The sequence below is a fragment of the Petaurus breviceps genome, unplaced genomic scaffold (genome assembly GCF_028583685.1).
Source record: "Petaurus breviceps papuanus isolate PSGF00001 unplaced genomic scaffold, PetGlider_PUasm1.0 582, whole genome shotgun sequence".
In the NCBI taxonomy this organism is placed as follows: Eukaryota; Metazoa; Chordata; class Mammalia; order Diprotodontia; family Petauridae; genus Petaurus; species Petaurus breviceps.
The window spans coordinates 12993825-13004131 of record NW_027186390.1 but is presented as its reverse complement, the minus strand read 5'-3'; the positions used below and the strand labels follow the sequence as shown (position 1 = coordinate 13004131).

The following is a 10307-nucleotide window of genomic DNA, read 5'->3' as shown; positions in this document are numbered from 1 at the left end:
ATAGATAGATAGATAGATAGATAGATAGATAGATAGATAGATAGATAGATAGATAGATAGATATAGTTATATGTATATCCCCTGATTAGGAGATACTAGATTTCCTGAAGTCAGAGATTGTCTTAAAAATCATTCAGAAATACCCGAAGGTTGAGCTAGAAGTCAGTTTACACAGTACTATTCTTTCAAGAGTCAATGGTTACATTTTAAGTGTATTACATTTCGGAAATCAGCTGACATTACAAATCAACAAAACTATTTTCTAGAATTAAGAAAGTGGTGGATAAAATGTTAGTAATGCATGTTAAACTTAAAATCATGTTGTGTGTACATTTTTAATAGGTAAACATTAACCAGCTTATCGATGGATATGCCCTAACACCACCTCACCCTCCCTTTTAATTAAGAAAAACAGTAAAAGAAACCAACCGATAATGGTGACCCCATCTGATAGTGGATGCAATATTTTGCATTCCTGGTCCCCCAATCCTGTACTTATATAAGAGAGGTGTTTCTCATCTATTCTGTAGGACCAGCATTGGTCTTTACAATAACTAAGTATTTGCCTGTTTCTTTTAAAAGTTCTTTTTCCTTATGTAATTGTAGGCATTGTTCTCCTGATTCTACTTCTCTTACCAATACTCATTCCAAGAAGACTGTGTACTATTTAAACTTTGTATTTCTTCTAGTACTTAGTATACTTTCTGCATACCGTAGGTGTTTGGTTGGCTGAAGTGAATTGACTTGCTTATAGAGTGCAAGATAAATGATTTCAATGCATTTGAAGATCTTTTTCATTTTCCGTGGCATGAAAATGAGAGATGCTGAAACAAACACTCCCCGAGGCAAAGTAAAACTATATAACAAGACTGGAATGATGGGTTGGAGCCAAGGAGGATGAGGCTTTAAAAACTGAACAGAGGAATTCAAAAGAAAATGGAAAGGGGAGTGGCTAGGTGGGGAGTCAGGAGGACCTGAGTTCAAATTTGTCCTCAGACACTTGACACATTTACTAGCTGTGTGACTTTGGGCAAGTCACTTAACCCTCCAAAAAAAAAAAAAAGAAAAGAAAATATTGAGTGGGAGAGTGACGTGGTCAGACCTATACTTTTAGAAAGTCACTTTACCAACTGGACTAGAAGAGAGGTTGAAGTGGGAAGAGACAAGGCTGGGGGATCAATTAGGAGCCTACAGGACATAGTGTCTTTTTTGTTTGGTTTGGTTTGTTTTTGTTTTTTTTGCTTTTTGGAGGGAGGAAGGCAGGGTTATTGGGGTTAAGTTAGGGAGAGTTTCATGAGGATTTCTGAGAGAGAGCAGCCAAGAGTTTTAGTTTCATTGAGGAATTAAAGTTTGGGATTACAGAATGGGAAGGGTCATGGAACTGGTCCTCCACATTTAGCTCCATATGGCCAGGCATGGGATTATCAGATACTGAATGTTCAGGTGTTCGATCCTCAGCTGACCCCTTCTGAGAACCTGAGATCAGCCACCACTGATGTCATTGCCACTGTTACTATAGATCAAGGTGACACTGTACTGGGTTGGGGCTGAGACACTAATGAGAATAAGAGTGATGGGTAGTGAGGTGATCTAACACTCTCACCCCTCAAACCTTTCAAGTGAGAAAGGAAGCCATTCCTATGAATTGTATGACTCTCCTTTCCTTGAAGAGGGAAACAGTTTCATAAAAAAGCTTCCACAAATTTCCTATAAACTTTATCCCTCTCCTTTGTTCTCTTTCGATTCATTGCTATTCTCCTTTATATGTATGTATATATGTATGTATGTATGTATGTATGTATGTATGTATGTATGTATGTATATAAAACCCTGACAGTTACCATTAAATACTTGCTAAGCAGAGGTTTGGGCCCAGAAGAAGGCAAAGGGACTTACTACTTTAGCTTGAGGCCCTGGGGGTAGTGAAGAAGATAGAAACTCTTTCCTCAAGGTACAAACCCATTGGAGATGCATGGAGATGGTTCTCCAAAGTCAGCTGGAGTTTAGAAGCAGGAGAGTGCTTTTAACCAGAGAGATTTTAATAATCTAAAGTAAATTAAAACCCCCAGACATAAGGAAGAGAATACCTTGATGCCAGATTAGGCCAAGGACCTGGGAAATAAGATTTATTACTGGCATACCTTACATAGAGGCCCCCTTAGGATTTTTTCCATAATACTTCTTGCTGTTCCCACTAACCTTTACCTGAGAATGAGGATTTACCTGAGAGCATCACCTGGACCTATGATAACACCTTTACCTGTCCCAGCCCTTATGGATTCAGCCAGAGGGCTTAGGTTAGATATATTTATTACATGTAAGAATTGTCTCCATGGATTTGTCACTGGTAGGACAACCCCAGCTAAATTTATGTGAGAAGTGACCCTAATTTATAGCTACTTAACATTAACACAGAATACACATTAAACTCATCTTTATTCGTTTTCTCTCCAGTTTCTAAGGTAATCACAGAGAAAGCCCCATCTATTGTTGAATTGGATTAATATGGAAGTTAGACTGCTTGACTTTGATAATTTTGAATAAGCATTCAGGTAAAAAAAGTTTATTAAAGATTTTGATGTTAAGATGAAACCTTTCTGGGATTTGTGACAGCATTTTTTTAATGTCACATGCATCTTTGAACAGATAGAAAATAAATTGTAATTTTAATAACAACTTTGATTAATATAGTAGTCCAAGGTTTAACATGGTTGTACTGTCAATAGCTCTAAGAGCTAGTCAGTGAAGCATTATTAAGCCCATTTTACAGGTGAGGAAACCAAGACTTAGATTAAAAGACTGACCTATGATCACAAATCTAGTAAGTGTCAGAACTGGACTTTGAACCCAAGTCTCCTGACTCTGAACCCAAGGCTCCTTTCAGACCACCAGCCTGTCACATTTTATACATCTGCTGAGTATACTTTGTATTTCTCTCTACTCTCAGTGATCAGGATTCCTCTTCCTATTCAATACAATTGTGCATCTCACCAATGTGCCTGTTTCTTGTAAATATAGTAGGAGGAAATATTCTTAGATCTTTTCTATTTTGTCATTCAAAGGACATCTAGTCCAGCCATGGACTTTTAAAATGAAGGAATAAATGACAATGGTTGATAAGTGATTTACCCAAGGTCACAAAAGTAGTGAGTAACAAAGGTGGGACAGTTTCTCTGACTCCAATATTCTTTTCAGTGTATACTTTTCTATCTGGAAATTTAAGAAATCTTTGTAATATCTGGAGTAACCAAAGGCAAATTCCCACTTGCAGAAAATTCCATGAATGTCTTCCACCCCAACCTACGCTTCTCTCCCTCTTCAGTGCCAGCAAAAGAAATAGATGTATACATCTGTTTGGAAATATTTCTGACATACATGTATGAAAAGGCTCCATCCTGTATAAGATAAACAGTCACCAAGGATGTTTAAGCATTGTCTGTATACCAAGGGGCCAGTCCAAAAGCAAGACCATACATCACAATGAAAAGTTAGGGAAGGTCAAAGCAGAGTTGTTGTTGTTTTTAAATCAGTGAGTAGAGATAGCATCTCAGGGGAAAAAATATGAAAAGACAGAGCTGGTCAATTAGACCATGTTTTTTCGATCCATGAACAGAATGCTATCCCATTTCCCAGGCCTGGGGGAGATGAACTTTCTGAGGAACTAACTGGCACAGGCTATAGAACTTAGGAAAACCATGTTTCACCCTTGCTAAGATTAGCCCATTAGGGAACATGTATTATGGGGGTGTCACCGAAGAAAAGTGGAACCAAAGACACTCAGTGTGTGCTGTGCTGTGGCTGTGTAGCATTTTTCTAGGGTTGTGAAAGATCTCAAGGCTTTTGGAGACTGATCATCTTACTCCACTTGGCAGGACTTAACATAGAATTTGCCGGTTGCCCAGGTTTGATGAATTAGACTTTGTCTGCCCCCAGACATCACTAGAGTTATAACCACATGAAGGAGAGAGAAGATCCCAGGCTGGCAACGTGAAGAGGACCGTGACCAGAAGGGAGGAACACTGCCTAAGGCAAGTCAAGTTAGGGGCACCACTGAATACTGGGAGCAGCCAGATGAGTGAAGAGTAACAGGCAGTGGAGACTGGCAGGGTCAGGTTTCAAGCAGTAACACTAAGCCGTCCACCCTGAATTTACCTCCTCCTTCCCATCTTTATTGCCCTCGATCTAAATATGGAGGAACTCATCGCTATCCGAGCCTCAAGTCATTGGGAAAAAGCCATTTTCTGAATCATTCTGAAAGAAAATGGGAGGACTTTGTATTCTTTCAGGAATATGTGTTGACATTGTTTGCATTACTTCAATTTTTATTTCTGCCTGGATTTAATCACCTGCTTTTTCAGGGTTATTTTGTGCCCTTAGTATAGGAAACAACTGCCTAGGCCTGAATTAATTTCAGAAATTTCCAGTTTTGAAACGGAGTTGTGGCAAGCAAGTCAAAATGGGTCAATTGCCATAAAAAATCTCCATGTTTCCAACTAATAAATGATCAAAGGATATGAATAAGCAGTTTTCAGATAAAGAAATTAAAAATATCTACAGTCATATGAAAAAATGCTCTAAATCACTATTGATTACAAAAACAAAATGGCTAATAAGACCGAAAAAGAAAATGATAAATGGTGGAGAAGATGTGAGAAAATTGGAACACTCATGCATTTTTGGTGGAGTTGTGAACTAGTCAAACATTCTGGAGAGCAATTTGGAACTATGCCCAAAATAAAACTGTGCATACACTTTGATCCAGCAATACCACCACTAGGTCTATGTCCCAAAGAGATCATAAAAAGGGGAAAAGACCCACACGTACAAAAATATTTTATAGTCGCTCTTTTTGTGGTGGCAAAGAATTGGAAATTGAGGGGATAATCATCAATTGGGGAATAGCTGAACAAGTTATAATATATGAATATAATGGCATACTGTTGTGCTATAAGAAATTATGAGCAGGTAGATTTCAGAGAAACCTGGAAAGACTTACATGAACTGATGCTGAGTGAAATGAGCAGAACCAGAAGACCATTATACTCAGTAACAGCAACATTGTATGATGATCAACTATGACAGACTTACCTCTTCTCAGCAATACAATGATATAAGACAATTACAAAAGACTTATTATAGAAAATGCTATCCACATCCAGAAAAAGAACTATGGAGTCTGAATACAGAGCAAAGCATACTATTTTCACTTCTTTTGTTTTTTAGTTTTTCTTTCTCATGTTTTTTGCATTTTGTTCTGACTAATTTGGAAATATGATTACTATGATCGTGAATGTATAGTTTATATTAGATTGCTTGCTGTCTTGGGTAGAGGGGAGGGAAGGGAAGGAGGGAGAAAAATTCGGAACTCAAAATCTTACAAAAATGAATGTTGAAAACTATCTTTACATGTAATTGGAAAAAATAAAATACTACTAAGTGGTGGGGGGTCTCCATGGTTTGAATCTTGTGTTTATGAGTATCCAGAGGTAATGGGACCCACAGGTTATAGACTATAGATTACATTCTAGACTCTGAGGGAATTTATTTTGCTTGATGATGCATAATGAATAGCATGTTTTATCAGTCCTCTGGAATCATGAATGGTCATTATATTGATCATAGGTCATACAGCTTTTAAAGTTGTTTGTACTTTACAGTGTTGTCATTGTATAAATATTCTTCTGGCTCTGTTCAAATCCATTCTTCATCAGTTTATAAAAATCCCCCAAATTGTTCATTTTTATAGTATTGACGTTATAGTTCAGATTCTGTTCACTGGGCATCAGTTCATATATATCTTTCCATGTTTTTGAAATCATCTGTTTCCTCATTTCTTACAGCACAATTATACTCCATCACCTTCATAAACCACAATTTATCCTGCCATTCCTCAACTGTTGTACATCCCACTAGTTTCTAGCTTTTTGCTACCACAGAAAGAGCTACTACAACAAATAGTCTATTATAGCAATTGTAGCATATTATTTTATACTGTAGTGTAGTAGAGACCGATGTCAGATATTACATTATATTATAGTACAGTATATTGTATTGTTTTATATTACAGCATATAGTATTTTTGTGGGTAGTGGATGGAGCAACAAGCCTGGGGTCAAGAAGACCTGAGTTCAAATGTGGCCTTAGACACTTGCTAGCTGTGTGACTGGACAAATCACATAACTCTGTTTGCCTCAATTTTCTAATCTGTAAAATGAGCTGGGTAAGTAAATGGCAAACCACTCAATATCTTTGCCAAGAAATCCCCAAATGGGGTCATGAAGAATCAGACACGACTAGACAAGAACAACTTAAATATTTTTGTACCTGAATGATCTTTTCTTCTCTGATCTGCTTTGAACAGAGCTGTTCAGAGGGCACACAATACTACAAGATACAGAGAGCTGGCCACATCGCTGAGATATAGCTGGTTATATAAAGACAAACCTATGAGAACTCAGGTAAGAAAGATTCTCCCCAATGATGATGTCATGCAAATGATACTAAAACCAAAATCCTTTCTCACTCAGGGTGTGAGTTTTTCTAGGGATTCCCTTTCCCCCAAGCATATGATTCTACTGGAGATTACACTCATTTGTGTATGAGGGATGAGAATGACCCTAATGTATGATTTCTCCTGTTATTTATTTCGTTATTCTGCCTTAGTCAATACTCTGCTATTTATTATTCCTCCTTGTCTCTCAGTAGATTAAGCCCTGGGATGAGGCTGAAGTTCTATTTGTCAACTCCTTTTCTCCCTCCCCTGTAGCCTCTCTCCCTCATTGGAAATGAGTGTGGCTTATGATTCCAGATGTGTGGAATACCTGTTAAACTTGTATCCCTAGTGTCTGGTGCAATGTTTCATAAATATTGAGTTCCCTTTGTCTACTTGGAAGGCTGGTCCCTTGGAGGTATTATAGATTTCATTTTGTTATTTCATGGTAACCCTTGAGTAACTGGTCACTTATTTTTAAAAGATGTTTATTGACCTTTAAAAAAAAATAAAGCAAAACATTACTATCATTTCCTAATACAATCCTCCCAATATAACTCTCTTGTAAAAAAAAAGTACAAATAAGCAAAATAAACTAGCACATTGACCAGGTCTAACTGCATGTACCAAGCTCCATATAATTCATCCAGGATGAAAATCAGGGAGAGGTGGTACTTCTGAGGAGAAGTAAAGTTCGGAAAAGACTGTGAATGGTCTTCAAGCTGTCTGAAAGATGACAAAAGCTGAGTCCTACCAGCATCAGAACTCCAAAGACCAAGGTCAGTGGGAAGAATGAAGGATGAAGGAAATGATGAGGGACGAGAAACAAAGAGGCCAGGATCTAGAGGCTATGGAGACAATACAATACAATAGAATACATTACACTGTACTACAATACTACAACACATGACATTATATGATACCTCAATACATGACAATACGTTATACTACAATACAATATAAAGCAATATACTACACTACAATGTAATATGTTACAATAAACTATACTATGCTACAATGTCATATGTTACAATAAACTATACTATGCTACAATACAATAAGATATATGACACTACAATGGTGTATGTTACAATAAACTATACTACACTACAATATAATAAAATATACTACACAACAATAGACTATAATACAATATGCTACAATATCCTAAAATTCAATGCAATATACCATAGTGCAGTACAATACAATATACTACAACATATCAAATTTTATATTACACTACAATAAAATATGCTACAATATAAAACGATATACTACGCTGTACTATAATATATAATATCTGACATTGGTCTATACTACACTATAGTATAAAATAACATGCTGCAATATGCTATAATAGACTATTTGTTGTTTTTGAGTTGCTTCAGACTCTTTATGACCCTATTTGGCATTTTCTTGGCAAAAGTATTGGAGTGGTTTGACATTTCCTTCTCCAGCTCATTTTATAGTTAAGGAAACTGAAGCAAAGAGGGGTAAGTGACTTGCCCAGGGTCACATAGCTAGTATCTATGGTCAGATTTGCACTCATGAACATGAGTCTTTCTGATTCCAAGTCCAGTGCTCTATCCACTGTACTATCTAGATACAACTAATTATACTACACTACAGTATAATATGCTACACTACAGAATCCTAAAATGCAACACAACATACAACAATGCATTATACCATACTACAAGGCAGTACAGTACAACACAATACAATAGAAATTCATTTCAGTGCAACCAGTGTGATATTTCAGAGCAGAAAAAGAGCAGCTACAGTAACTTGAGGGGGAGTGGAGTCCTCACCCTAGCAGAGATGTGTTCCAAAGACCAGCTTCTAGGGCCTGTCTTGTTAGCATCCATACAAATTTTCCATGCCTCCTGCATCCACACTATTCCCAGCTGATGGCCTGGAAGCCTTTCAGTATTTTCAAATGTCACAATTTAAACGTAGGAACCTTATGCTTCTTAAGGTAGAAAAATGAACTACTATGTCAGAAAGAGTTTTCAACCACAAATATTATGGTGTTAACCTTCTGTTCATCAGAAAATTCATTTCATGAGGCCATTGTGGACGAGTTTGTCATATGCACTTCTCTGAGAAGTACCCAGCATGAAAGAATTTGATACCAGGGTGAGTGGAACATGATAGAGAGGGAGGAAGAGAAGAGAAGAAGGTGACCATTGAATGAGGTTAGGGAGTGGGAGACTTCTGACATTGCCATTTTACCAAAATTGCTCTCTCCAAAATTACCAATGATTTCTTAATCACCAAATTTAATGGTCTTTTCCCAGTCCCCATCTTTTTTACCTCCCTGCAGGCTTTGATGATGTCAATCATTCTTTTCTCCTTTAAATTCCCTAACTATAGATTTTTGTGATACTGCTCCCTCCTGGTTCTCCTCCTACTTTTCTGACTGATCTGATTCTCCTTCATTGGATCTTCATCTAAGTTGTGCCCACTAACTCTGAGTGTCCCCCAGGACTCTGTTCAGGGCCCTCTTTCTCTTCTTCCCTCATATTGTCTGACTTGGTGATCTCATCAGCTCCAATGGGTTCAATTATCATCTTGATCCCAATGATCCTGTTTTAACTTTTCCAGTCCTAACCTTCTGTTCAACAAATTTCGTTGCCAATCTCTCTCCTCTCCCTAACTTTCCTATTGGTGTCTAAAGCATGAACGTTCTTCCACTCATGAAACCTATGTGACATCTTGGGTTCTTTCCCTCACCTCCTATATCCAATCAGTTGCAGAGTTTTATTGTCTCTACCTCTACATCTCTCATTTATGTCCCCGTCTCTCTTCTGACACTGCCACCACCCTGGTGCAAACTCTCATCACCTCATACCTGGACTATTACAATAGTTTTCCTCCCTTATGTCTTTCTCCACTCCAGTTATCCTCCACTCAGCTGTCAAACTGATCTTTCTAAAGCAGTCACATCCTGCCCTTTCATTCAACTCCAGTGGCTCCCTATAACCCTCAGGATCAAATATAAAATCCTCTGTTTTCTAAAGCTATAATCTAGTTTCTTCCTACTTTTCCATTCTTAAACCTTATCCCCTCCACGGGCTCTGTGATTCAGTGACACTGGCCCCCTTGTTCCTCACACAAGACACTCCATGCATTTTCACCGACTGTTCCATGACCAGCATTCTCTTATCTCTGCCTTTTGGCTTCTCTGGCTTCTTTCAAGCTATATTCCACTGTCTCAGCAAAGCCCTTCCAGCCCTTCTTAACCCTAAGTGCTTTCCCTCTGAGACTATCTCCAATTTAGCCTGTTTATATCTTGTTCATAGGTAGTTGTGTGGGTGTTGTCTCCATCATTAGACTGTGACCTCCTTGAAGGAAGGGGTTATTTCTGGTCCTTCTTTGTATCCCCAACACTTAGCAAGGTACCTGGCTCAAAGGAGGCATTTACTTGTTGCATGTGAGCTTGCTTCAAAGTAGAGAAAGGAGATCATACCAAGGTGTGTGTGTGTGTGTGTGTGTGTGTGTGTGTGTGTGTGTGTGTGTGTCTTCATGGTTTCTCCCAGTGCCATTACTGCTCAAGGCTTTCATGTCTCTTGGTTAAACCATGTCTCTCTCATTTGCTTTTACTAATACCAACCCATATAACTTAGTGGGCACTGTCCCTATAAGCTAAGGGTTGTCAATGTATTCTTGAAGATTTGACTGAAAGTCTGAATGTCATCCACACCTGCATTGGTCTGGGCTGCTTGGAAATGTGGAAATCTTCACTAGTGAGGCCTGATTATTTTGAGATAGTTCTTTCCTGGTTTACTTATTACTTATAGCTCTCTCTCTCTCT

The 10307-nt window shown here is 38.0% G+C and overlaps 1 long non-coding RNA gene across 4 annotated transcripts in view; it reads left to right on the top strand.

The window, feature by feature from the left end:
- Positions 1–10307, top strand: part of LOC138173558 (uncharacterized) — a 36918-nt gene that overhangs the window by 22881 nt on the left and 3730 nt on the right. For 2 of the 4 annotated variants that reach the window (XR_011171432.1, XR_011171433.1), the window contains exons 2-4: positions 2455–2552; positions 3873–4028; positions 6362–6458. This is a non-coding gene — a long non-coding RNA (uncharacterized lncRNA). Of the gene's footprint in view, positions 1–2454; positions 2553–3872; positions 4029–6361; positions 6459–7140; positions 7270–10307 lie in introns of all 4 variants that reach the window. The other 2 variants (XR_011171434.1, XR_011171435.1) reach the window with 2 other exon arrangements.